The following is a 27,710-nucleotide window of genomic DNA, read 5'->3' as shown; positions in this document are numbered from 1 at the left end:
GAAAAAATACTGTAGGTGAGCTGGAATGGATTTAACATGAAACCCATTGCTTCATTAAGTGGTCTTAATTTCTAAATTTAATTTCCATTTCTTTTTGGAGCAAGAAAAGTAAATGCATGATGCTAACACTGGACTGGGACCCTTGCCCATAAACACTCATTTTTTAAAAAATAGCATTGTGGGAATGAAGACTATTTCCTTTTGCTCCTCGGTGGCCACTTACTCAGTCTCCCTGATACATTTGATCCCACTGAAGTTCCCTTTTGCCCTTAATACAGCCCTCATCCATTGCTGAGGCTTCATTCTTACCCTCAAGAGAAAAGGATAGGGCCACACTTTTCTTAAAGTTCTGCTTCATTTCTCTTGTGATCCACTATACACAGTGAAAGGGAGCTTGTGGAAAAATTACTTTTTTGGACTACAGCTCCCAGAATCTCAGCATACACTTGGCCATGCTATCTGAGGGATTGTAGAAATGGTAGTCCAAAAAAAGAAACTGTCCAAACAACTCTTCCCCATTATCCTTCCCCTCAAACACACATCACTATTAATATCTGGAGGAGAAAAGTACAGATGTCACTGTTCATCAATATTTTGAAAAATTATTATTATTCTCACATGCCTCTCATACACCAAGAGTCAACAGACTCCTATCCACACAAGTGGATAAGCATTTGTAATAATCCAGCATTATCTTCTGTTCAAGCCATTCACTGATCCCAAGAAGGTACATCTAGAAGAGGAATCCATTTGTGTCATTTACCCATTTCAAATTTTCTGAAAGTTTGTGCACATTCACTCATGTTCCTTTCCTTTCCGAGAGAATTTCCAGAAGACAAAAAAGAATTTAACCGCTCTCTTACTGGAACACCCCCAGAGGGCTTTCACATTATTCTTAACTTCTTTTTGGCTGAAGAGAAGTAATCAGTTAAGACTTCTTCTTTATTTCCATGTCTCTGTTAGCCATCCAGAGTTATTGGGCAAAATGATATAACCACTTCTTCACCATCTCAAGCTTTTAGCATCAATCTTGAAGGTAGCAACTGCCCTCAGGAACTGTGTTTCTGCCGCTTCCAGAAGCGTTTGACATCTGAGTGACCAGCAGGTGTCACCACCATGAGACGCTTGGAAGGGTTCTCAAAAACAAGCACCCCAAGTTCCCTCGCATGATCACGCAACAGCTCAAAATCCACCTGGGACAGGAACTGGTTATAGAGAACACCTGGGAAAGAGGAGAGTAAAAACACAGTTGAGAGGGTGGTGGTGGAGGGAAACTCAAGAGGAAGTGAGCCAGGAAGAAGAAAAGTACACAAGCATAGATGGGCATGAGAAAGGGAAAGCCATGGCTCAAAGGCAGCATGGAGAGAACCAAGAATGGGAGAGGTGGGATATAAAGAAAAGACCACAATTACAGCAAGAGAAAAGAGAAGCAATGCAGAAAAAAGAAGAATTTAAGGAGTGTATGATGGGGTGAGAGATGAAATGAAAGACACTTTTAAGCCAGGTGGTTATAAAGCGTAGAGGAATATGCACCAAGTTTGCGTCGGCCAAGAGGAGAGTTTGGAGAAAGTATAAACAGACACACACACGCATGTGTTTTTAAACATGTGTTTAAAAAAGACCAAAGGCAGTAGACTAGTGATTCCCAAACATTGGCCCTTCAGATGTTTTGGACTTCAGCTCCTAGAATTCCTGATGGTTGGCCAAGTTAGTTGGGACTTCTGGGAGTTGAAGTCCAAAACACCTGGAGGACTAAAGTCTGGGAATCACTGCAGTAGAAGATTAGAGAAGAGAAGGAAAAAAGAGAAATAACCGATGGACAGCTGCAGATAGAAGAGGCAAACAAGACAAAGAACAAAGACAAAGATGAGAAGAAAGGGGTATCAGTCAAGAAAAGAGGAAAGGATCTGGCAAAACACCACTCGGCTGTAAACCATCTTCTATTTCTCATAAGTGAGGACAAAAAAATTCCCAGTTCATTCCCCTCTGCAGAAAAGACAAATATTTCAGTGCAGTTTGTGCCAGGTATTTGCCCATCCCAAAGTGTTTCAGGAAACTATTCTGTACAGAAATACATGTGTTTGGGTGTATGAAAAATGGGTCGCCCAAGGGGAGAGATTAAAGTATATACACACACACACATGCATGCCAAGAAACAAATAATAGCAAATATTCTTCCCATCCCAACCTCCTCACTAGGATATTGATGTATCTATAACAAAAGTGCTATGAATACAGGGCAAAGCAACAATCCCTCAAAATGCCTATGGCATAATGCATTTTTCAGTATTGATCCCCCTTTCCTGCCCATATGCTCACCCTCAGAGAAGCGCAGTCTGTCCCGCTCCAGCTCCCACAGCCGGATTTGGTCTGTGATTGTAGGGGGCAGCACAGGGGTCTGTTGGAAAATGAAAAGTGAAAGTGCTATGATCACATGGAAAAGCAACCACACCTCAGAAAGCTTACAGCAGAATGTATTTGTTAGTTTTTATTTGCTGTTGTGTGCCTTCAAGTCATTTCGATCTTATGGCAACCCTAAGGAAAACCTATTATGGGGTTTTCTTGGCAAGATTTATTCAGAGGGGATTTGCCCTCCGCCTTCCTCTAAGGCTGAGAAAGTGTGACTTGCCCCAAGTCACCCAGTGGATTTCCATGGCTGGGTAGGTATTTGGGCCCTGGTCTTCAGAGTTGTAGTTTTCATATTTTCTTCTATTTAAAAAAAAATGGACTCAGTCCAGATGAAGGTTCTGTTACTGGGTGGTTCATTGCTCCAGCTGACTGGTGTCCTAACTCTTCTGCAGATGGTTATACCCCCTTCAGATCACAGTTGCTTGGGGTTTTTGTTGTTCTGTGCCTTCCAACTTATGGCAAACCTAAGGTGACCCTATCATGGGGTTTTGTTCAGAAGTTTGCCATTGCCTTCCCCTGAATGCTAAAGGCACGTGACTTGCCCAAGATCACCTAATGGGTTTCATGGCTGAGCAGGAATCGACCCCTGGTCTCCAGAGTTGTAGTCCAGCACTGAAACCACTATGCCATACTTAGGGTTGCCATTTCACGGTGGTGGGCGGGACTTTCCCGCCCCTGGGGGGCGTGCCCGGTCCCGTCCTGCCCCCGCGCCCATTCCTGGGTGGCTGCCCAACTCTGAGCTCCCAGGGCTGCTGCCTGCCTTCTATAGAGTGCTGCCTGTGCAGCTTGGCTGGAGCAGCAGGAGGACGACTGAAACCAGCAGGGGCGGGGTCTGCTGCACTGCCCTGCCTCTATTGGCCAGCCCTCTGCTTCCTTATTTGGGCATGATGCTCCAAATTCCAAGCGGAGAGGGCTTTGCAGGCAAGTTGCTTTTTGTTCTTCCCCTCTTTCTCTTTCCCCTCCTTCTCTTCTTCTTGTTATTCCATTTTTTTTTCTTCTCCTCCTCTTCCCCTCCTCTTCCTCCTCTCCTTTTTCTTCCTTGCTTCCCCCTCTGCATCTTTTTCTCTTTCTTCCTCTCTCTAAGCCCCCCTCCTCTTCTTCTCAGGGGTCCAGGGCTTCTCAAGGCTTTGCCCCCATTAGAAAAGAAAAAAGGCTTTGGATCTGTCCCATAAATCCCTCCTAAGTTGAGACATACCTGGGAAAAAGAGGGGGAGAGGGGTTTGGGGGGGTTGGAGGGGGCAAGGAAAAGGAGGAAGGGGGGAATTGCTAAGAAGGCTTGGGAGTGGGAAATGTAGTTTGCAATGGCACAAGGGACTGCCTGTGATCTTGCAAATGCTATGCCTACTTGGGAGTGGGAAATGTAGTTTGCAGTGGCACAAGGGACTGCCTGTGGTCTTGCAAATGCTATGCCTGCTTGGGAGTGGGAAATGTTCTTGTAGAATTGGGGGGGGGGGGGTGTTTGGCCAGAAAGTACATTTCAGCCTTCTGTCTAGGAATAATGCCAAAATGTCCTCCATTTTGAGCATGCCTAAGAAACATGCATTTATATTAACATTTTAAAAAAAAAATCATTTTTTTCATGTGTCCTCCATTTTTTAAAAATCGTGTCCTACATTTGAAAATGTGGCCCTACATTTGTCCTACATTTGTCCCAGTTTGGAGGTCCTGCCTTATGGCAACCCTAAACTCCATCTGGAAGGCAGGACTTTTCAGCCAGCTCTAGCCCTTCCTTTGCCAATAAACACACGCCACAGAAATCGATACAAAACGAAGCTCTTCTTTTCAAAAGAACCAATTCCTAAGGGATCTTTAAACATTTTTGGAGGAGGAAAAAACACAGAGGACTTTTAACAACAACAACAGTAATGATAATGATAATAATAACAATAAGTTGGAGTCCAAGCCAAAAGGAAGAAAAATATTTGAGAATCACTGGAATAACAACAACAACAATAATATGTATTACACATTATATTCTATTATATATTTAATAATAATAATAATAATAATAATAATAAATTATTTATGTCCCGCCCCATCTGCACTCACACAATCGAGGGTGGCTTACAGCATTAAACATTATACAAATCAATAATATATAACAATAATATAATATAATATTTTGAATTAGATAGATAGATAGATAGATAGATAGATAGATAGATAATATATATATAACTATATTATATAATATAGTTATATATACACATATATATTATAATGTTATATATATATATATGTATAATGATGTTAATATCATTATATATATTATATGTTTATATATATATAATGATATTAACATAATTATATATATTATAATAATATATATATACAGTATAATAGATTATAATATTATAGATCGAATTTTATATATATATATATATATACACATACATTAATATACATATAACAATACTACTATATATTATATTATTTATATTGTAATATTATATATATATGTATTATTACAATATATAATATATATAATATATAATTATATTATTATATATATTATATATATTAATATATAAATATTAATATATACATATATACATATAATATTATATATTATATATATGTGTGTGTGTGTGTATAATAGAATAATAATTTTGTTGTTGTTGTTGCTGTTGTTGTTGTTATTAGTATCTGCTCTTTCTCCAGAACTGGGGCTCAGAGTGGCTTCGCAGTATTAAAAGAACAATACAATTAAAGACCTAGAACAAAAGGTGCATTAAAAAGGAATTGAATTATTACAGTGTTAAAATACATAAATATTAAAATAATAAAAAACATTTTTTTAAAAACTGTATGAAACATTTTAAAAAATGAAAGAACATCCCAAGCCAGTCTAACCATTAACACCACCACCATCACCACCACCACCATCCCATTGAGTCTCTCAGATGTTGGTCTGCCTGTCGGCTTGGACTCCAACTCCCAGAAGCCCTGTTGGAGGGGTGGATTCTGGGAGCCCCCTCCAAGTGAGGAAATTGGCGAAAGCACGTGTAAATAGCGTCCCCTCGCGGTCTTTCCAAATGCAAAGCAGAGGCCCTGTGAAACAAACGGTGACGTCATCAGCAGACACCATGCGGATTGTACCATTCGAACTGGCACCATTGCGCATGCTCAGTCGCGCTTTTTAAGGCGCGGGGAACTCTTGCACTTCCTGTTTCTCCTGAGCGCTAGCCGCACGTGGACGGTGGCTCCGCGTGTCCTCTCCCCTTCTATTCCGTTCCAGGGCTGTAGCGATGCCCTGGACCCCGGCCATGCGCTGCCTGGAGCTCCTGCTCTCCTCCATTGGCCTGATGCTCGCCAGGTACCGACAGCTGCGGCTCCGGAGTCAGCAGAGGCGCCGGAAGATGCTGCGGTTCCTGCGCCTGTGGCTGAGCGCCAGGGGCCTCAGGGGCCTCTCCGTGGAGGAGGCGCTCAGCATGCTCCTGCGAGGAGAGATCAACCTGGTCCTGGCTCTCAGGGCCACAGCGCCGGAGCCCCCGCTGCGCATCCGGCGCTGGTGGTCAGGAGAAGTACTCCAGTCCTGGGAGGAGGAGGCCTGGGTCAGGCACTTCAGGATGCCCAAGAAGACCCTGCTGGACCTGGCCTCCGTCCTCAAGCCCCATCTGCCCGCGACTGGAGCACTCACCGCGGAGGAGAAGGTGGCCATGGCCCTCTGGTGGCTCTCCAGGCCCCTCCGGTACCAGAGGGTGGCTCAGCGGTTCCAGGTGAAGGCCTCCACGGCAGCCACGGTCTGCCTCCAAGTGGCCCAGGCCCTCGAGAGGGTGCTCCTCCGGAGGACGGTGCGCATGGGGGACCATCGCCAGGTATGTATGTGCCTTTCACTGGAGATGGTTCTGGAATCTTCAGTCTATATCTATATTCTGCTATCTATATATATTTATTATATATCTATGCATGCATATAGACATTCGTGTGTGTGTATTTGTACACACTCATCCCTCCATATTTGCGGCTTTGGCTTTTGCAGATCTGATTAATATGTCCCCTCTAGGAATATGATGGTCCTCCTCCAGTGCAACTCTGTGGTGTGCGCCTTTCACTGCGCCACTGTGGATAGTTAAGGCAGAGCATGTATCTGGAATCTGCCACCGCATTCTATGGTTATATCTATATCCAGATCAATATTTATGTCTATCTCTATATTCTGTAACCTATATCTATGTATTTGTTATATATATATGCGCATGCAGATTTGGTCATCCACAGATTTGGCCAATATGTTCTCTCTAGGTCCTCCAGTGAAACTCTATGTTCAATTTTAACCAAAGGTTGCCCTGAAAGACCTAGAGGCTCCTAGAGAGAATCCTCTACTAGGCCTTTGTAGCGCCTTCACCGCAGTTCTGTGGTCAGTGTCTGTCGCACGTTGGCCACAGAGTTGCATGGAGGACCTAGAGATTCCTAGAGAGGTGTCCTCTCAGGTAAAAACATGATGTTTTTGTTATTTGTAGTTTTTCCATATTCACTTGTGCCCCTAACCCCAGCGAATATGGATGGATGAGTGTATATCAACATATGCATATATGTGTGCATGTTTATACATTTCTCTTTTCCCTTTCCTGCACTCTTCATATGCATGCACATGTGCACATGCATATATATGTATATATCTCTTTATACACATATTCTTATACACATATGTGTATTTATCTATGTAGCTCTGTAATATATCTATATACAAGATCCTTTGCAGTGTTAGGAAGACGACATGTTCACTCAATCCCTGTCCCTCATGGCTGGCAGCACAAGGGGGAGCGACTGTATCAGATATGTTACGTCGCATAATTAATTCATCCTTCAGGGATGGGCGATTTCCATCCAGTTTAAAAACGGCTGTCATAAAACCTTTGTTAAAAAAACCACTCCCTTGACCCCCTAATTCGGAACAATTATCGGCCTGTCTCCCTGCAGCCATTTTTAGGGAAGGTGATTGAGAGGGCAGTGGCCGTCCAGCTTCAAGGGATCTTGGATGAGACGGATTTTCTGGACCCATTTCAAACTGGCTTCCAGGCGGGCTATGGAGTTGAGACTGCCATGGTTGCCTTGGTCGATAACCTCTGTCTGGGCATGGACAGGGGGAGCGTGTCCCTATTAGTGCTTTTGGACATCTCAGCAGCCTTTGATACCGTTGACCATGGTATCCTTCTGGAACGCCTGAGAGAGTTAGGAATTGGGGGCACTGCACTCCAGTGGTTCCGGTCCTACCTTTCGGGTAGATTCCAGATGGTGCAGCTGGGGGATGTGTGCTCCGATAAGACGGCACTTACATCTGGTGTCCCTCAAGGAGCCATTCTGTCCCCCATGCTATTTAACATTTACATGAAGCCGCTGGGAGAGATCATCCGGAGACACGGGGCGTGGTGTTATCAGTATGCTGATGACACCCAAATATGCTTCTCTGTGTCTCCGACTGATGCAGTGACCAGGGATGGCATCTCTCCTCTAGATGCCTGTCTGGAGTCAGTAATGGGCTGGATGAGGGAAAACAGACTCAGTTTGAATCCAGAGAAAATGGAAGTACTTGTGATAGGTTCTCCAGGCCCGGGGAAGGAGATTTTTCCACCTGTCCTGAATGAGGTCACGCTCCCCATGAAGGACTCAGTCTGCAGTCTGGGGGTGCTTCTGGATTCGTCCCTCCACCTAACATCTCAGGTGGATGCGACGGTCAGAGGTGCCTGTTATCAGCTTCGGCTGATACGCCAGCTGCGACCCTACCTGGACCGGGGGGGGGGGGGGCTTCAAACGGTGGTACATGCTCTGGTAACCTCTCGGTTGGATTTCTGCAATGCGCTCTACATGGGGCAACCCTTGTACCAAACCTGGAAGCTACAATTGGTTCAGAATATGGCAGCAAGGCTGGTCACTGGATGTTCCAAGACCAGCCATACCTATTCTACAAGATCTACATTGGCTGCCGATGCGCTTCCGGGCACAATACAAGGTGTTGGTTATAACCTATAAAGCCCTAAATGGCTTGGGCCCAGGGTACTTGGAGGACCGCCTCTCCCCATATAATCCGCCCCGCACTCTCAGATCGGGCGAGAAACATCTACTTGCAGTTCCTAATTGTAAATATGTGCCATCTCAAAGGGCTTTCTCGATCTCAGCCCCTCAGCTTTGGAACTCTCTGCCCAATGAGCTCTGCACTGTCTCCTCCCTAGACGCATTTAAGAGGAATCTGAAGACCTTCCTCTTTCTCCAGGCTTTCCCCCCACGAGCTTCAATGTTATTCCAATCCCCTCCGATGATGTATATTGTCAATCCAGCTATTGTATGGTTTTAATTTGTTATAGTTTGTCTAGTCTTGGTCTGTTCATGTATGTATGGAGGGTGGGTTTGCACTTTGTTGGGATATTGTTGTAACCACTGTTTTGTGGAATTTTAAATGTTGGAAACCTCTGTGATCTGTTTTGGAATAGTGGTATACAAATAATAATAATCATCATCATCATCATCTATAAATACATATGCATACACATATATGGTTATATGTCCATATATTTCTGTGGATATCTATCTACATGTTTCTGTAGATATAGATTCCCCATTTCTCGCACTGTGAATTTGCAGGTCTTCATATGCATATACAAGCACATATTCACATACATATATATGTATACATCAATCGCAGAAGCAGTCAGGCCTGGGCGAGGCTCTCTTCCGCCCCTCCTTCCACCTGCCTGGTTGCCAGAGCGACGCAACTGAAGCGGAGGCCAAGGCGGGACTCCATTGCCGCCTTCTTCACCATCGGCTCTCCAGCAACAGTGGTGGCGCAGAAGCAGTCAGGCCTGGGCGAGGCTCTCTTCTGCCCCTCCTTCCACCTGCCTGGTTGCCAGAGCGACGCAACTGAAGCGGAGGCCAAGGCGGGACTCCATTGCCGCCTTCTTCACCATCGGCTCTCCAGCAACAGTGGTGGCGCAGAAGCAGTCAGGCCTGGGCGAGGCTCTCTTCCACCCCTCCTTCCACCTGCCTGGTTGCCAGAGCGACGCAACTGAAGCGGAGGCCAAGGCGGGACTCCATTGCCGCCTTCTTCACCATCGGCTCTCCATCAACAGTGGTGGCGCAGAAGCAGTCAGGCCTGGGCGAGGCTCTTTTCTGCTCTTCCTTCCACTTGCCTAGTCTCAAGACCATTGAACTCTGTCCCCAGTTTTTGTCATTACTTAAAAAGTCACAATAGATCGATTGCAGACTATTTAGGGGTCTACGAGACACTGGTTAGATGGAGAGTCTTGAGGTCAATCAAGATATATATCCATCATTGTATGTTTCAGGGGAGGGATTAGATGTCTTCAACGGAGCAGCAATTCAAGTTGTGCAGGGCAATGGAAGATATGGCATTAGCAGGGCAAAAGGTCATTACAGAAGAAGACGTGATAGATGTCTGATATCTATTCCGCCTTCCATTCGCCCTGCTACCCCAAAAGATCTGGAAAGCATGCCTAACCATTCGCCAAACCTTTCCCTGCTCTTATGTAATGCCAGGTCAATGAAGAATAAATCCCGTATCATCTATGACTTACTGATAGATCACAATGCTGACCTGGCATGTATCACAGAGACCTGGCTAGGAGCAGATAGCTCTGTAACCTGGGCTCAGGCCCTTCCGGCCAGGTACTCTGTCAATGAGCAGATAAGGGGAAGCGGGAAGGGGGGAGGCGTAGCCATAATCCATAAAAACAATCTCACTTTAACCAGGATACCTATCCGTGCATTAAACCACATTGAATGCATTTACCTTCGCTTGAAGACCAGGGAGAGTTTGGGGATTCTGTTGGTCTATCGCCCACCCCGTAACGTAACAGACTCCCTAACTGAGCTGACACAACTAGTCTCAGAGCTGATGTTGGAATCGCCTAGGCTGTTAGTCCTGGGCGACCTCAACATCCCTCTCAAGGGTGATTTGACTAATCTTACTGGTGCGGCTCGGGAATTCATGGGTTTCATGACAAACATGGGCCTCTCCCAGATAGTCTCTGAGCCCACGCATTCTGCAGGTCATACTCTTGATGTGGTCTTCTGTACCGAACAGGCATATCCATGGGCAGAAATAACTAGTATCTCCGCATTATCATGGACGGATCATTTCCTGGTTAAGGTTGGTCTGGAGACTACTATTCCTCCCTCTAGGGGTGGAGGACCAATTAAAATGGTCCGCCCTCGAAGGCTGATGGAACCCATTAGGTTCCAAAAAGCCCTAGGGGGTTCTATGGTTGGCAGTGCCAGTGACTCTGTTGAAGTTCTGGTTAATTTATGGAATAACAACATCACCAGAGCTATAGACATGATCGTTCCCAAGCGTCCTTTCCAACCCAGTAAAAACCGTAACCCTTGGTACACTGAAGAGCTTAAACAAATGAAGCGGGTTGGACAACGACTAGAGAAGCGTTGGCTGAAATCTCAACTCATATCTGATAAGATACTTCATAGGACTTTTCTTCGGTCCTATCAAATGGCGATAGATGCAGCCAAAAAATCTTTCTACTCTGCATCTATCGCATCTGTGAAATCTCGTCCAGCTGAGCTGTTCAGGGTGGTAAGGAGTTTAACACAACTGCCTCCCACCCAGAACCCTCTATTAGAGTCAACCATAGCTTACTGTAATTCTTTTAATGATTATTTCACAGATAAAATCTCTCGGATAAGAGCTGATTTAGATGCCAACTTTAAGTCAGAAGCAATGAGAGAGGCATCCAACGCCTCCGCCATTACTGTTAGACTGGATCAATTTGAGTCGGTAAGTACTGAGGACGTGGACAAGCTCCTTAGTAGTCTGAAAAAAACGACTTGCCCTCTTGACCCTTGCCCATCCTGGCTGGCTGTCCAGGGGGGTGATATAGTCAAGCTGATGCTGAAAAATATAATCAATGCATCCTTCAGGGAGGGTACCCTGCCTTCTTGTCTTAAGGAGGCAGTGGTCAGACCACTCTTAAAAAAGCCCTCCCTGGACCCTCTGGATAGAAATAACTATAGGCCAGTCTCGTTGTTGCCATTCTTGAGCAAGGTGATCGAGAGGGCGGTCGCCAATCAACTACAGGCAGTCTTGGATGAAGCTGATTATCTGGACCCATTTCAAACCGGATTCAGGGCAGGATACGGAGTTGAGACGGCCTTGGTCGCCTTAGTTGATGATCTCCGTCTAGGCATTGACAGGGGAAGTGTGACCCTGCTGGTGCTCTTAGACCTCTCAGCGGCCTTCGATACCATTGACCATGGTATCCTTCTAGAACGCCTGAGAGAGTTAGGTATCGGAGGCACTGTTCTACAGTGGTTCCGGTCCTACCTTTCAGGCAGATTCCAGATGGTGGCGCTAGGAGACAGTTGCTCTTCTAAAAGAGAGATAAAATTTGGTGTACCCCAGGGTGCAATATTGTCTCCTATGCTGTTTAACATTTACATGAAGCCGCTGGGAAAAATCATCCGGAGACATGGGGCAGGATGTTATCAGTACGCTGATGACACCCAAATATATTTCTCTATGTCTCAAACTGATGCAGTGTCTATGGATGGCATCTCTCCTCTGAATGCCTGTCTTGGGGCGGTAATGGACTGGATGAGGGAAAACCGACTCAAGCTGAATCCAGGTAAGACAGAGGTACTTATTATAGGAAACCCAAGCCCAGGTATGGAATTATGTCAGCCAGTTCTGGATGGGGTTACACTTCCCCTGAAAGACTCTGTCCGCAGCTTAGGGGTGCTCCTTGACTCGTCGCTTCACCTGACAGCTCAGGTAGATGCGACAATCAGGAGCACTTGTTATCAGCTTCGGCTGATACGCCAGCTGCGCCCCTTCCTGGAGCAGGGAGACCTTGAAACAGTTGTACATGCGCTGGTCACCTCTCGATTGGACTTCTGTAATGCGCTGTATATGGGGCTACCCTTGTGCCAAGTTCAGAAACTTTAACTTGTACAAAATATGGCAGCCAGGTTAATTACAGGTACTCGTCGTACCGATCACATAACACCGGTTTTGAAATCCCTTCACTGGCTGCCAATTAGTTTCCGGGCAAGGTACAAGGTGTTGGTGATTACCTTCAAAGCCCTACATGGCTTGGGTCCAGAATACTTAAGAGATCGCCTCCTTCCATACTGTCCGTCCCACACTCTAAGGTCCTCGGGGAAGAATCTACTTCAGCCAATAAAATCTAGGCTAACTTCAGTCACCCAGAGGGCCTTTTCCATCGCAGCTCCGAAGCTATGGAATGACCTGCCGAAGGAGATCCGTGACATTTCTACTCTTACAGCCTTTAAGAAGGCTCTTAAAACGGATCTCTTCCGGCAGGCCTTCCCTACCTAGTTCTACTCCCCATTTACTGTGACTTATGTCACTCTGTCCACCAATTCTTCTCTTAAATTTAATGAGAAGAATTAAATTAAAATTAATTAAAATAAAATCCTTGCCTCAAGAAGAAGAGCCCTCCCTCCATGACATCATCATCAGACCTGGGAGGGAGTGAAAAAGAGAGGCCCAACTTCCATCAGGCCTAACTGTGAATGTACTCACTTCGCTCTCTGTAATTTTATTTTATTTTATTTATTTATTGTATTTTATTTTATTATCTTTATTTTTACTGTTGTAACCCGCCTGGATTCCTTGTGATTGGGCGGGCTATAAATAAATTATTATTATTATTATTATTATTATTATTATTATTATTATACATATATACACAGCCCCACATTTATGTGGTATATGAACTTTGGTGTATGAATCGTGTTCTCTATTTGCATATTAATATATTCTTGCTGCATACATTTCTGTACATGCAGCCATATCCCTCCAGAGTGGCTCTCAACGCCTAGCTCTAGATGTTGATATATGCTTATCTTGCTATGGATAGCCGTTGTACATATGCGCATTGTGTAGATTTCCATACATGTATATATACATATGTATACTTGGCAGTAAGTAGGCAGATATGCAGCGATAGACCTATGTCTTTACAAATATAGACATGTACCTATCTAGCTGTAGGTATATCTTAACACCAATATGGATGTATATAGGCATGGAAATACATGTTGCTAGGTAAATATGTACATATATTTTTAGATTGGGGATTGTCTGCTGTATCTTTTTATATGTATGTCCAATGTATAACTCCATGTAAATGTGCCTGTGCGTGTGTATCTCTCTGCCCATATATATTTCAAGTGGATGTTTGTGTGCAAATACACCAAATATAAGTATATGCATGGGTGTAGATAACCACAATCCAACTAATGTAACTAATGTATGTATGACGAATGGGCCTCTATCCCACTTTCCTGCAGACAGCATGACTTTGTGCTTTGTGGAAGACAATACATATATGACCTCATATCGGATAACTCCTTGACTGGGAAAAACGTACATGTCCATAATTGTGGTCCTCATGTTTCTTGCTCCTGCACTTCATGTTCAAATGTTGCATATTTGTAATGTGCTTCTCGTGTTTCCATTCCCGCACAGATCATGGATGGCTTCGAGAGGTTGGGATTTCCTAACTGTGTGGGTGCAGTGGATTGGATACATATCCCTATACGCCCTTCCCGGGAACGTGCCAAGAAGTACTACAATAAAAAGTATGGGTACTCCATACTAATGCAAGCAGCAACGGACCACACTGGGAGATTTACATATATAGAGGCTGGATACTCTGGCAGCGGTCACACGGCATTCATATTTAGAGACTCATTAGTTTATCAAGCAATGGAAGCTGAGATATTTGTTCCTGGCAATCCCTGCATCATGGTACATGGAGTTCAGGTACCGCCGTTGATAATAGTGGATGGAAGGTACGCCATACGTAAGTGGCTGATGAAGCCATATGGAGGTAGCGCCACAGGTGCTGGCCAGCACAAATTCAACACTGTTTTGAGACATGCTCACGGAGTGGTCAAAAGAGCCTTTGAAAGGCTGAAGAGCCGCTGGGGATGCCTGGGAGCACGGCTCAAGATGAGGGAGCAGAGGCACTTCACAACTGTGGTGGTTGCCTGTGTGGTGCTGCATAACATATGTGAAACTCAGGGGGCCTGCTTGCATGAGAGTTATGACAATAGTAGTGGGACGATGTGTCTTCCTGAGATCCAGGGCGATCAACCAGGGTACGATGCCCACTGCAGAAAGGAGGGGCAAGCTGTAAGAGCCGCTTTGACGCAAATGTTTCAGCAACAATGAGGAGTGGGGTGGTCCCCTGAATGCCCATTGGCATATGTTATCTGTTGGTGCTTGAAACTACACTTTCCGTTCTTCCCACTGTTTCCTGAATGTCTATTGGATCAATAAATGGTTGAAATCAGAGTTTTTTCCTTCTTTTTCCATTATCTAGCATCCCTGGTAGTTGCAGCATGGAGATCCCACCTGTGTTCTACATATTAATAGCACATTGATCATTTAGGTATTGTTGCTTATATGGCTGCAAAGCAGCTATCCATGCGTTAAACATGGCTGACTGCAAAATCGGGAAATGTCTCCAGAAAAAAAATCCCATTTTTTAAATAGGACCAAAATCTTAGCATTACATTTGGGGCAGAACTGTGTGTTGCATAAATGACATATAAATATAAAGAGGCAGGGGAGCGCCTGGGGTCAGTTTTTGGGAAGGATCTTTTCCCTCTGCAAATGAAGAAGCTGAACTGAAGTGTGTTAGCTTTTGGAGGGAAGACTGGCTTCCCTTGTCCCTTGGGTTTTTGGAAAAAAACACTGAATGTCAGTCTTGGATCCTGAGATATTTTTATATATATATATATATACACACACACACTCTTTAGCAGTATGTCTGGGGATTACTGGAACTGTGGACTGACAACATCTGGAGGCCCATGATTGGGGACCACCGAGACCAGCTTCTGGCTGGCATTCCTCCCTTAAACCTCTCTCTCACCTCAAATGGCACCTGTTTCTTAGCCCAGCTCACTTGTTAAGGATTTCTGAAGGAGAAGAGCTTCTGGCAAAGAATAATGCAGAGGAAACAGGCCCCACAAGACAAGGCATGCTGCCCCCTGAGACACAACAGCTCCCCATGGACCAAGATGCCTAGTGGCTACTGCCATTTGCCACCTGGATCCATTTAAAGCTAGACCCCAACAGGCTTGGGTTTGAGATTTTTGTTTCCTTAGCAAAGGCCGAAGCCTTGGGAAACTTGAATTGCCCATTAGAGACTCATGGGGCTTGTAGTCTGTTGGGAAATCTGTGCATTCTCTGGCTCTCCCTCCTCAGATAGATAGGATTTTCCTGCATGCAAATCCCACTGTCTACTTTCTTTAAAACATCCCATTTGGTCCTATTGAATCGCAGGGGCAATAAATACCTTTGTAAATTGGAAAACAAATCACAGCCAAAGGGGGAGGTGTCATCCTGCCTGCAAATAAGTCCTCCCTACCATCTGACCAGAAACAGAAAATGCAGGCCTATGACCAACATCTTCCATTTCTTTCTCCTGTTTGCCAGATGAAGAAGCCAGTCTGACTTTGAAAGCTTGCAACATGGAATTGTGCATTTCGGTTAGTCCTATAAAGGTATCATTGGATGGTACTGGATTTGCTATATGGCCAACAGGCTACCCCTGATGATGATGATGATGATGATGATGATGATGATGATGATTCATTAGCTAGGTTAGGGTGTAGCCTCTATGCATATGTCAATTTAAGCCATTCATAAAGTTTTATTTTTAAACTAGAAGCTATTTGTGTTGACTTTTAGTCAGCCTCAGTTTTTGGAGAAGCAGAGTAAGGCTACTGCTACTACAGTTTCTGCTACTCTGCTGATTTCCCTTGACTGGTCCAAAACACACCACAGCAGAAATAGTCCGGTTTGAGACCACTCCATGTTGGTGGAGTGAGCATCATGCCACCCCCTCCAGGTGTTGCTGGACTACAACTCCCATCACTCTTCATAGGACCGAGGAGTCTCAGCGCTAGAAGGAGCTGCAGGGCTTTTGAGGCCGCTCTGGAGCAATGCAAAATCTAAGGCCGTCCGTAGCCATTCTTGGAAGGTTGTCCCGTGGGATCTGTAGAGGCAAGGCTTTGGCCTTAGGGTCTCCAGTTTGAGGAGTTGACTTGGTTTTCTCTGGCAAAAAGGTGCATTCTGTCTATTGTTACCTCTGGAAAGAGAGGCAAGATATAATCACGTTTTTTTAAGAACCCTTGGATCAAGAATGACAAAAATTCTTCAGTTTCCCCCCAAAATATATATATAATTTTTAACTCGCATTTATGTAGCTGGAACTTTTTGCCTCACCATATATATATATATATATATATATATATATATATGGTGAGGCGAAGAGTTCCAGCTACATAAATGCGAGTTAAAAATTAAATCTCCCTATTGTTGCAAAGATCGTTTGGAAAAGGGTTGTTCCAAGGTTTGTTGCGGGGACGCAGCAACTACCTACAAACATGACGCCTTCAAGGCACTGAAAGGAAGGAGGGATCGGAGCCTATCGAATTAAACAACAACAACAATAATAATAATAACAACCCCGTCTGGAAGGGAGGACATTTTAGCCACGTTTTGCTCTTACGAAGGCAACAAAATACCACAGAAACCGACACAACACGGACCTCCCGTTTTGAAAAGAGCCGATTCCGACGGGATCTTTCACTTTGGTGGAGGAGGAAGAAACAGGGGATGCTCGCCTGTCCTCGCCCTCTCAAGAGGACATTAAATAGTAGTAATAATAATGATAATAATAACACTAATACTCATTCCAGGAATTCTGAAATGTTGGCCCTCCTCTTGCCTTGGGCTTGAACTCCCAGAAGCCTTGGTGGGGGATTCTGGGAGCTAGAGTCCACAACCAAGGAGAAATCCAAGTGTGAGAAGAAGCCTGGCTTTCAACCGGCCTTGCTTTCAACCTCTGTCTTTGGGCAGCAAACGCCCATCGTCTTCAGGGCATAAGAAGAGAAGCCTAGTGGTTGGAGCACTGGGTAAGGACTGGGACACTGTGGTTGACCAGGGCTGGCTTCCCTCTTGGCCATGAAATTGTGATAATATAATAATAAGCAAGCTTTGGCATTAATGCTTGGTAGCGTGTAAGAGCTAATATGTAGTTTAGAAGGAGGCCTTTTGGGGGATGATGGGATGCAGAAGGGAGTCAGGGATGCCCAAGGTCCCAGGCTCCTCGGGAGAACAAGGGAGCCTTAATAACAGACTGATAAGGAAAGCCTGGTCCTTGGAGTGCCAAACTCAGTGTCATCTCCTGTTTGCTGGATTGTTATATAGATAGGGCTGCTCCCTGCTTTGTTAGCTGCGCCGTTTGGTAGAAACCGATTCCCCTGCGCCAGTGCATGCATTAAAGTCATCTGAACCATGGACCTAGTCTGGAGTCTTCTTACTAGTACCTGCGAATCTGTAACATTTCCAGACCGCTCTAACTGCCTTGGCTCATCGCCAGGGAATTCTGGGAACTGTACTTTTGTGAGGCGTTGAGCCTTCTCTGTCAGAGAGCCACAATTCCCATGATTCCCTGGCATTGAGCCAGGGCAGTTAGAGCGGTCTCAAACTGGATTATTCCTGCAGCGTGTTTTGGAGCAGAGATCAGAAGAGCCCGGAGTCGCTTCCGCAAGAGGAGAAGGAGGGCTGATGAAGCTGCAAAACTGCAGAAGGAAAACTGAAACCTCTTCGGAAGGAGATGAGAGATTGTGGTTCTGGTTGTTACTCAATCTGGAAAGATTATCTAGCTCGATTTGTAAGACTTCGTGCTTGTTTTTGCTTTGTTTCCAGCTAAGGATGGAGGGAGGGGGGGTGTCAGAGCCCTTTTGTGTTTTACAAGGGTCTCCCTCTCTTTCTCCCAACTCTGTCCCGTGTGTGTTTCTGCCTCCAAGCTGCCTGGTGGGACTTATGGTTGTGAAGGAGAGTTTGCCAGCTCCTTCCTCTGACATATAACCTACAGCAGCTGGAATTCCTTGGGGGTGGTCTCCCATCCAAGTACTAGCCAGGGCTGACTCTGCTGAGCTTCCTAGACCAGAGGAGATCTCGTGCCTTTAGAGTACTGAGGCCCCAAAATAGTCTCAGGGTCCTGAGGCAAATCCACAGCCACAAACCAGGAGGCTGCATTTGGCTGATGAGCAGGACCTTGCTGATGATACCTTCAGACAAAGGGAGGATGGCATTTATGTTTCCAAAGCTCCTCTGAACAAATCTCGCCAAGAAAACCCATGTAAACCTATTGGGTGAGTTTGGGCAAGTCACACTCTCTCGGCCTCAGAGGATGGCCATGGCAAAGCCCCCTCTGAAGAAACTTGCCAAGAAAACACTTATGGTAGGTTCTCCTTTGGGTCGCCATAAGTTGGAAAGGACTTGAAGGCACACACAACACAAACACCCGAATAAAAGAAAAACACACTCTTGAGAAGCCCTTCCAGGACTATGAAAGGCTGCCCTTTCCTATCTATCCTATCTATCTATCTATCTATCTATCTATCTATCTATCTATCCATCCATCCATCCATCCATCTATCTGTGCCCACTAATTTGCAAGGAAACTATGTATTTTATTTTTTATCCCGCCTTTCTCCCAAAGTGGGACCCCAAGGCGGCTAACAACATAGATAAAACACCTTAAAACAAAAATTAAAATAGATTTTTTAATTAAAAATTACAAATATAAAATTTAAAACATACAAAGTTTAAAATAATAATGATGTTGAACCAGCCCCCCTCATCCCCCAATAAAACCAAGCCTTGCAAGATATTAAAAGATAAGGTGTGTGTGTGTGTGTGTGTGTGTGTGTGTATATATATATATATATATATATATATATATATATATATATAAGGGTCGTGACTGAGTTATTTGTGAAATACCTTCCAAAACATATTATTATTATTATTATTATTATTATTATTATTATTATTATCCAGAGCTCAAAAATGCTAGGTGTAATAACAACAGAGCACAAAGTTACGGGAAGATGCTCCCTTCCCTTTTCACCTGCTCGACTCCAAAGTGAAAAGCACAAAAGTAACCAGAAACAGGGGGGCAGTTTGACTAAGTCCCAGTCATACCTACCAGGAATAAGAACAGCCTGACTAGGTTCAAAACAGTTCCTGGGGGGCTGGACAGAGAAAGCACAAGAGAAGCCAGCCAGAGTGGCTCCCAAGCAGGGGCTGGGGGCTACCATTAGCCCCCTGAATCCTTTGCCTGGTGGGAAGGCTGCTGTGCCCACTTTCACCCCTCCAAAATAATCACAATGCTATGAAATCTCCCGTGGGTGGCTGGGTGGGTATCATGCCACCCCCTCCAGGTGTTGCCGGACTACAACTCCCATCGCTCTTCATAGGGCCGAGGAATCTCAGCGCTAGAAGGAACCGCGGGGCTTTTCCGACGGAGGCCAGAGACCGCAGAGAGAGCGAACAGAAACCGCTATTGAACATGCGGAATCTAAGGAGGCCAGAAAGGGTGGCTGCGGTCTGTAGTCATTCTTGGAAGGTTATCCGGTGGGATCTGTAGTGGCAAGGATTTCTAGTGCTGGAATTGCTTGGAGTCTAATTCAAGGGATATTAAGAGGGCGATCCTTCTGGCTGCCCGCCGTCTATCCTGGGCCTAGTGAAATTTCTCATTTATTTAAGTTTGCTTTACAGCTAAAATAGGGGTGTGAGAGAGAGCCCTATTCGTTTACATTTGTTCCCCCCTTTTCATGTTTCTCTCCCTTTCTTTCTTTCTTTCTTTCTTTCCTGAACGTCTTTTCCGAATGTAGTTTCTCTTGGCTTTGACTGTAAAGTGGATTGTTAGCGTTCTGTCAAGAACTAAATAATTTGAAGAAAAGAAATGGAATAAATAAATAAATAAATAAATAAAGACAGTCCGAAAGAAAAAAGAAGGAAGGAAGGAGGAAAGAAAGAAGCTTTTATTTAACTTTTCTTTACAGCTAAAATTGGGGTGGGTGAGAACCCCGTTGTTTTACATTTATTTGGATCCCTTCTTTTTTCTTTTCATTCTCCTCTCCCCCTCTTCCCCCCCCCTTTCTTTCCTGAATGTCTTTTCCGAATTTAGTTTCTCCTCGCTTTGATTGCAAAGTGGATTGCAGTCAAGAACTAAATAATTTGAATTGAAGAAAGAAAGAAAGAAAGAAAGAAAGAAAGACAGTCAGAAGGAAGGAAGGAAGGAAGGAAGGGAGGAAGGAAGGAAGGGAGGAAGGAAGGAAGCAGCCCGCCCACAGAAAGGAAGGAAAAGTGGAAACTTTTAATAATGGACTTCATAAAATGAGGGCATGGCAACTGGACTAGAAGCATACATATAACTATAACTCCGCTTTCTATGGCTTTTCCCATGCTTATTTATCTAATTTTTAGACTGCTGTTCGTCTGGCAGCCTGGTGTAGTGGTTGGAGGGCTCTGGAGAGCAGGGTTCGAATCCCAGCTCAGCCATGGAAACTCACTGGGAGACCCTGGGCGAGTCACACACTCTCAGGATACAAGAGGGGCCTCTTGGAGCCCCTTTGAGGCTAACGAAAGAAAGAGGTTGGCAGCTGGAGCTTTCCTAGACTTAACTCTACTTCCCCCGATAGACCAATGTCGTATATTTCCATGGCTTCCACTCCACCAAATGCATCTGAGGAAGCAGACTTAAGTCTAGGAAAGCTCATGCTGCCAACTTCCTTCCTTCAGTGAGTCTCAAAGGGGCTACAAGAGATCTCTCCGCTGATTCTGCAGATCTTTGAAGTCCCAGAATACCCAGAGAGTGGTTGGCTTTGGGGCCTCCATAAGTCAGAAACGACTTGAAGGCACACAACAACAACAACAACAACAACAACAACAACAACAACAACTAGCAGCCACAGAAAGCCTTGGGCCCTGGAGACTAAGGTTTGAATCCCCGCTCGGCCTTGTAAGCCCACTGGGAGACCTTGGGCAAGAAGTCGCACTCTCTCAGCCTCAGAGGAAGGCAAAGGCAAACCCTCTCTGAACAAATCTTGCCAAGAAAAAAAAAACCCTTGCTAATAGAAGAGTCCCTATAGCCTTAGGGTCTCCATATGTCGGAAACAACTTTGCATTGACGACTGAGATTAGTTTCAATTTTTTCCCCTAGGGCGATTTCTACTCTCCCCGCTCCGCAATGCTTACTTATTCGTCTGCGATTCGCTTTGTTCCTTTAATGCACCGACATTTTGCATTGAAACCCCGTCCTCTTTTTCTGAAGATCATCCCTTGCAGAGGCAAGCGGCCAGACAGTAGGAACTGGAGAAAAAGCGAGAAAAAGGTTTTAGAGCCGTAAATCTAATTTGACACCCCATTTACTAGGAGGAAAAAGAAGTGTTTTTAGGCATGTTTAGGATTGTGCCTTAGATTATGGGGCTTCTGGAAAAGAAAAAAGGCTTCTGTTCCCACTTGAAAGGAGAGCCTTATGGGGCAGGAACCAAACAGGAAAGTCGGACAGTGCTCCGCAGGGACAAGGAACTTCATTTTAAAATCATTTGTTTTGACCTAAAGATGCACTGCCCGTCATCATTATCGTCACCACCACCAGCAGCAGCACAATAACAACAACAGCAACCTTTGGGAAGAGAAATATCGGAGTTGCCAAATTATTTAAATCTGAAACAGTGTTCTGGAAATACGTGAAGGATATTATTCAGCGGTTCCTAAACTTTAGCCCTCTAAGTGTTTTGGACTTCGGCTTTCAAAACTGTGGTTATCACTGTTTTGTTATTCCTCGCTTATTTGTTTATTATTCTTAAGTTATTTTTTTTAATTGTAAACAGTTTAATTCTATTTTAAAGGGGAGGCGGGACTCTGGGATGTGGGAATGTATGTTTCCGGAGGGGCGGGATAAAAATACATTTATTATTATTATTATTATTATTATTATTATTATTATTATTATTGGCGTAGCCAGCTTGGCCAATAGTTAAGACCTCCTCCTGGGAGCAGAAGTCCAAAACATCTGGAGAACCAAAAGTCTGGAAACCACTGTGTTATATGCATTATATGCATTGTGTGTGTTTTGTGTCTTCAAGTCGTTTGTGACTTATGACGATCCTATGATGGGGTTTTGTTGGCAAGGTTTGTTCAGAGGAGGTTTGCCATTGCCGAACATGCATTTTACATTAAAATGGCATAGGTCGGATACTGATCTGCACCGTCTTGCAAATGAGAAGTCCTTCTGTTCTTTGGGAGGCTGTTTTTCATTTCCCAAGGCACCATTTTCAGGCCAGGTATGAGGATGGCTGGGTGTATGGACACCTCATCCCAAATAATCCCCACATTTCATTGCATATTCATTCCCTGAAGGGTCCCCACCCCCAAGCCTTCTGCTGTAACCCTTGTTCAGTCAGCCAAGCGACACTATAAGATCTCTGGTAAGGCTGTTTATTTCTCGTATACAAATAATGACTTCACATATTACAACTGATACTAACAGACACAGTTTAGTTATTAAAAACCAAAAAGAAACAGAGTTAGTATACTTCCATTGCTTCTTCGCCATCGTTCTTCGTTATCTGGCATTTCTCTGCTGGGAGCTGTTTCTGTCCTTTCTTCACTATTTGCAGGAAGGCTGACAACAAGCTCCATGACAATCGGATTCGTGCAATGAGCTAAAAAATATGAGATGCAAAGCCGCAGTGAGCTATTTTGCACAGAGAAATCAAGAAACTACTTCATGCCACTGATTACGATGTGAAAAGGAATGCTCTCCCTTAAGCTGAAGCCACTAACTATTTACTTAACTGGTTAGTTGTGTCTCCCACTCCACTTTGTAGGCACTTACAGCAACAACGAAGATGTAGTTCTCCTCTTAGGCCCACCCACAGATTGGCCATCTTCTTCAATGGATCTTCAAACTGGTATTTTACTTGCAACCTTTAATAAGTGGAATGAAAGAATTGGTGTGTGTGTGTGTGTGTGTGTGTGTAAACTTACACAAAGTACAGAATTGCTTTGCCATGACCATCTTCTGAGGCTGAGAGAGTGTGATTTCTTGCTCAAGGTATCACCCAATGGGTTGCACTGAAAGACCTAGAGATTCCTAGAGAGAATACTCTACTAGGCCTTTGTATCTCCTCCAGCGCAATTATATGGTCAGTGTCTGGCAGATGTTGACCACAGAGTGGCACTGGAGGACCTAGAGATTTCTAAAGCAGTTTCCTCTGGGGTAAAAACATGGTGTTTTTGTTATTTGCATTGTTTCCATATTCACGGGGGTCTTGTGCCCCTAACCCTATTGAATGTGAGGGACAAGTGTCATTCATACTTAGACTGTGGAACTCACTGCCACAAGGTATAGTGGAGGCCACCATCATGGACAGCCTTAAAAGTGGAAGAAATGGTTATATATGGTAAGTAGTTATAGTGCACTCATGCCCTACTTGTGGGCTTCCATGTGTCCCTGTGCAAACTGAAGGCTGGATGGCTCTGAGTTTGCAAGGACTATTGATAACAGGGCGACTTGGAGGAAGTCTCTCATCCCCCATAAGTCAAAGTTGAACATCTCAGTAATGAAGAACAACAGTGCTGCAATTTGAGAGCCAACATGGAGTCGTTTGAGTATTGCATTAGGATTCCAGGCACCAGGGTTCAAATCCATGTTTAGCCAAGGAAATCCAGTGGGGGACCCTGAGCAAGCCACACTCTCTCAGCCTCAGAGAAAAGCAATGGCAAAACCTTAGGATAAGGCTACCATGGATTAGAGTTGATTTGAAGGCGCATAACAACAAATGCGCGCACAAATACTTTCACTAAGATAATCTGGCAACTGTGGCTTCTCTTTCTCCCAATAAACAAAAACGGCTTTTAAACCCCCTCGGTGCATGTTTTGCACTTTTGAAACTGGTTGCTTATGATTCAGGCAACTTCCCATTTAATTTTAGACTTTCTGTTTCTTCATTATCATTGCCATTGCTGTCTTCTATTTAAAAATATAACAACAGGAAACACAAAGGAGGGTCCCATTTCTGCAACTTGGGCAGAGAACACAGCTTAGGTGGGCCTTTCCAATTTGCTTAAAAGCAATCAATATCTTCCCTTTCAAAATTATATATGAAGTTATTATTTTATTTTTAAGAAAAAGAGATTAAACTACAAGAGCAATAGCCTGGCGTTTTGTAACAAAAACTTACCTGTTTTCGGCGCTGCAAAATGCAAGAGAAGGTCCTCTAAACATGTTGCTAAACCTCTGCTTCATGTTGCTAAACCTCTGCTTCATACTCTCACACAGTCGGATGGCTTTTTATGTTTTAGGCAACGGACTATAGAAAACTATATGAAGGTGCCATGGGATGTTTTTAGACATGGCTGCTCTCTGTTTCAAATTGATTTCAGGTGTCTCCACCCCAAGAATAAATAACATCGCTCAAAACTAATCTCTTGGATACTCTTTCAAATCATTTCCAAGTGGACACTAATAAGTAAGGCAGTGGTTCTCAACCTTTTCGGCCTCCAGGTGTCCCAGGAATTCTGGGAATTGAAGTCTCAAAAATCTAGAGGACCAAAGGCTGAGAACCACTGCTCCTCAGGCGAACCTGTTGCGGAGTTTTCTTGGCAAGAGGCTGCCTTTGCCTTCCTCTGAGGCTGAGAGAGTGTGACTTCTTGCCCAGGGTGACCCAATGGGTTTCTATGGCTGAGCGGGGGTTGGAACCCTGGTCTCCAGAGTCTCTAGTTCTCCTCACTTCCAAGTCCATAGAACTGCAGTCTGCAAACTAATCGTTTGCAAGGCAACGCTTCTAATTTATTCAAGTAATTTTAAGAGAATCTTTAACAGAGTGGCGTATTAGCTTTAGCGCTGAATAAGGGCTGAATCTGGAGACCAGAGTGCGAATCCTCGCTCGACCATGGAAAACCATGGCTGACTTTGGCCAAGTCACACTGTCTCAGCCTCAGAGGGAGGCAAGGGAAGCCTTCTTGTCAAAAACACAAAAGAAAAATCCGATTAGGGTCGCCATAAGTCGGAAACTTCTGAGGCTGAACTGTTAAATTTAGTCAAATCTAAGATTATTTGGGGCGCTCTGTGTTCTACTATTCCCACTACGCAATGTCTACTTATTTGTTGTCTGTGGTCGGTTTTGTTCCTTCATAGAATCGTAGAATCGGAAGAGACTACAAGGGCCACCCGGTCCAACCCCATTCTGCCATGCAGGAACTCTCAATCAACCCACCAACTTTTTTATATTTAAAAAACGCCCCCCCCCCCCAAGGTCATCCCCTGCAGTGGCAACCAGAAAAAGAACCAGGAAAAAGATTTTGAGGGTTTCCACCATTTCTTATCAGTCATTTTTATATTAGGAACATGAAACGTCGGAGTATGCAAATTGTGTAAATTTGAAAACGTGTGTTGAAATATGGAAAGGTGTACTATGCATTAAATGCATTGCATTTATTAAAACATGTATTATTACATTAAAATGGCAGGGGTCGGATATCGTGGAGCCGTTTTGCAAACGGGAATTCCTTCTGTTCTTTTTTTCGGGTTGTTTTTCTCTCCTGAAGGGAGCCGAAAGAAAGGTTACATTTTCTCCTGGGTTTGGCCATATATACAAATAACGCTTCAATTCACTGAATATCCAGAGATCAATCTGAACCAAGAACTATATTTCGTTAGTAAACGAAATCCCTTTTCTCTAAATTGAGAAAAGGATTACGTTTTGGAAAGATCTCTGCTTCTGAAACACTACTATGATCAATACATTCTCTTTTTCTCGGTTTTCATGTTTGAAAAGGATTGCATTTCGGCAAAAGCTCTGCTTTTTATATAAACCGATCCTATTGAAAACGGCCGATTATGGCTTCGAAGAGATAACGATCCAATTTTGAAAATGTCACATTAAATAGATCGAAGTTGGTACACGCGAAATATTTGCCGATAATCAAACTGGTTTGTAAACGTTTTGTGTATATATTTTACACACGGGTTCCAGTTTCCTGAAGAAGAGAAGTCGGATCTTTAAGGAAACAAATTCCATATTATTCTTATTTGTCGGCAATCTGAGGGGTTTACTTTGGTTTCTATGGCCAAAAGGTGCATGTATCTGTCTTGTCTTTCTAGTGTTAAAAGGGAGGCAAGATATAATCCCGTTTCTTTGAAGAACTCGACGATCAAGAATGACAACAACAACAAAAAAGAAACTTCATTTTTTCCTGGGGGGAAATGGTGAAGTGAAGAATTCCAGTTCCATAAATGCGAATAAAAAATTGAACCTCCCCATTGTTGCAAATATCGTTTGGAAAAGGCTTGTTGCGAAGGCACTGCAACGTATATAACACACGATGCCTTCAAGGCATTGAAAGGAAGGCAGGATCGGAGCCTATCCAATAAACGAATTCAAAAAACCAATCTGGAAGGGAGGATATTTCGGCCCCGTTTAGCCTTCCTTTGGCAGCAAACACACACCACAGAAACCGACACAACACGGACCTCCAGTTTTTAAAAGAGCCGATTCCCACGGGATCTTTAAAATTTGGTGGAGGAGGAAAAAAACACGGGGTCAGTCAGATGCACTCCTCAAGGGGACTTTAAATAATAATAATAATAATAATAATAATAATAATAATAATAATACATTATCATCATTCCAGTAATTCTGAAATTTTGGCCCGCCTCTTACCTTGGACTTCAACTCCCAGAAGCCCTGGTGGGGGATTCTGGGAGCTGTAGTCCACCTCCAAGGAGAGACCCAAGTGTGAGAAGAAGCCTTGTTTTCAACCGGCCTTGGCCTCTCTGCCTTCTCTGCCTTCGGGCACCAAACTCAGCTTTTCGGGCCCAGGAAGAGAAGCTCTTCAGGCGCCCATTGCTTTGGTTGCAATCGCTCCATGCCATGGAACTGCCCGGGATTTGTAGTTTTGCGAGATACAACAGACTACAAACCCCACGATTCCATAGCACTGGGCCGTGGCAGTTACAGCTCATTTAAGCAATAAAATGTTTGTTGGAAAATAGTGGCCTTACCTTCATGACCTTATAGTCTCTCGGTTGCCTTTTGTCTTTGCTAGATGGTCTAGCAAAGCCGCAGCAGGGCTGAGAAAGCGACAGCAGTCCATCGCCACCTTCAACTAGTCTGTGAAAGGAAGAATATATTTGAAAGAAGAAAGAAAGAAAGAAAGAAAGAAAGAAAGAAGCATGTGATTGTGACAGCCTAGGAATGGGACACTGGGTAGCAAGAGGAGGTTGGGTTTGGGGGTGAACAGTGACTTTAGGGTTCAATATAGGGTTCAGATTGGGTCGTTTGCTGGCAGTTGCCACTCTGGCTTTACTCCTTTGTCCCGTTGAGACACATCCCCATGTCCTCTTGGTGTATAAACCCCCCTAAAGAAGAAGTTGGGGCTATGCAAGATCTATGTAGGGTCTGAGCCAAAATCACTAAAAATGCGA

General features: G+C 44.2%; 1 long non-coding RNA gene across 2 annotated transcripts; it reads right to left on the bottom strand.

Annotated features, from left to right (window-relative positions):
• Positions 1 to 69: 69 nt before the first annotated feature.
• On the bottom strand, positions 70 to 27,386 carry LOC149321094 (uncharacterized). 2 transcript variants are annotated; one of them, XR_016280493.1, is made up of 4 exons: positions 27,288 to 27,386; positions 21,473 to 21,586; positions 2,320 to 2,398; positions 70 to 1,222 (listed from the first exon to the last, which is right to left on the bottom strand). It is a non-coding gene; the product is annotated as an uncharacterized LOC149321094 (long non-coding RNA). The 2 variants fall into 2 exon arrangements; XR_016280494.1 differs by lacking the exon at positions 27,288 to 27,386 and adding an exon at positions 22,816 to 22,916.
• Positions 27,387 to 27,710: the final 324 nt, after the last annotated feature.

The sequence above is a fragment of the Sceloporus occidentalis genome, unplaced genomic scaffold (genome assembly GCF_023333645.1).
Source record: "Sceloporus occidentalis isolate IW3139 unplaced genomic scaffold, rSceOcc1.0.p SCAF_1, whole genome shotgun sequence".
In the NCBI taxonomy this organism is placed as follows: Eukaryota; Metazoa; Chordata; class Lepidosauria; order Squamata; family Phrynosomatidae; genus Sceloporus; species Sceloporus occidentalis.
The sequence above is the reverse complement of the archived record's forward strand: the minus strand, read 5'-3'. Positions and strand labels throughout refer to the sequence as shown.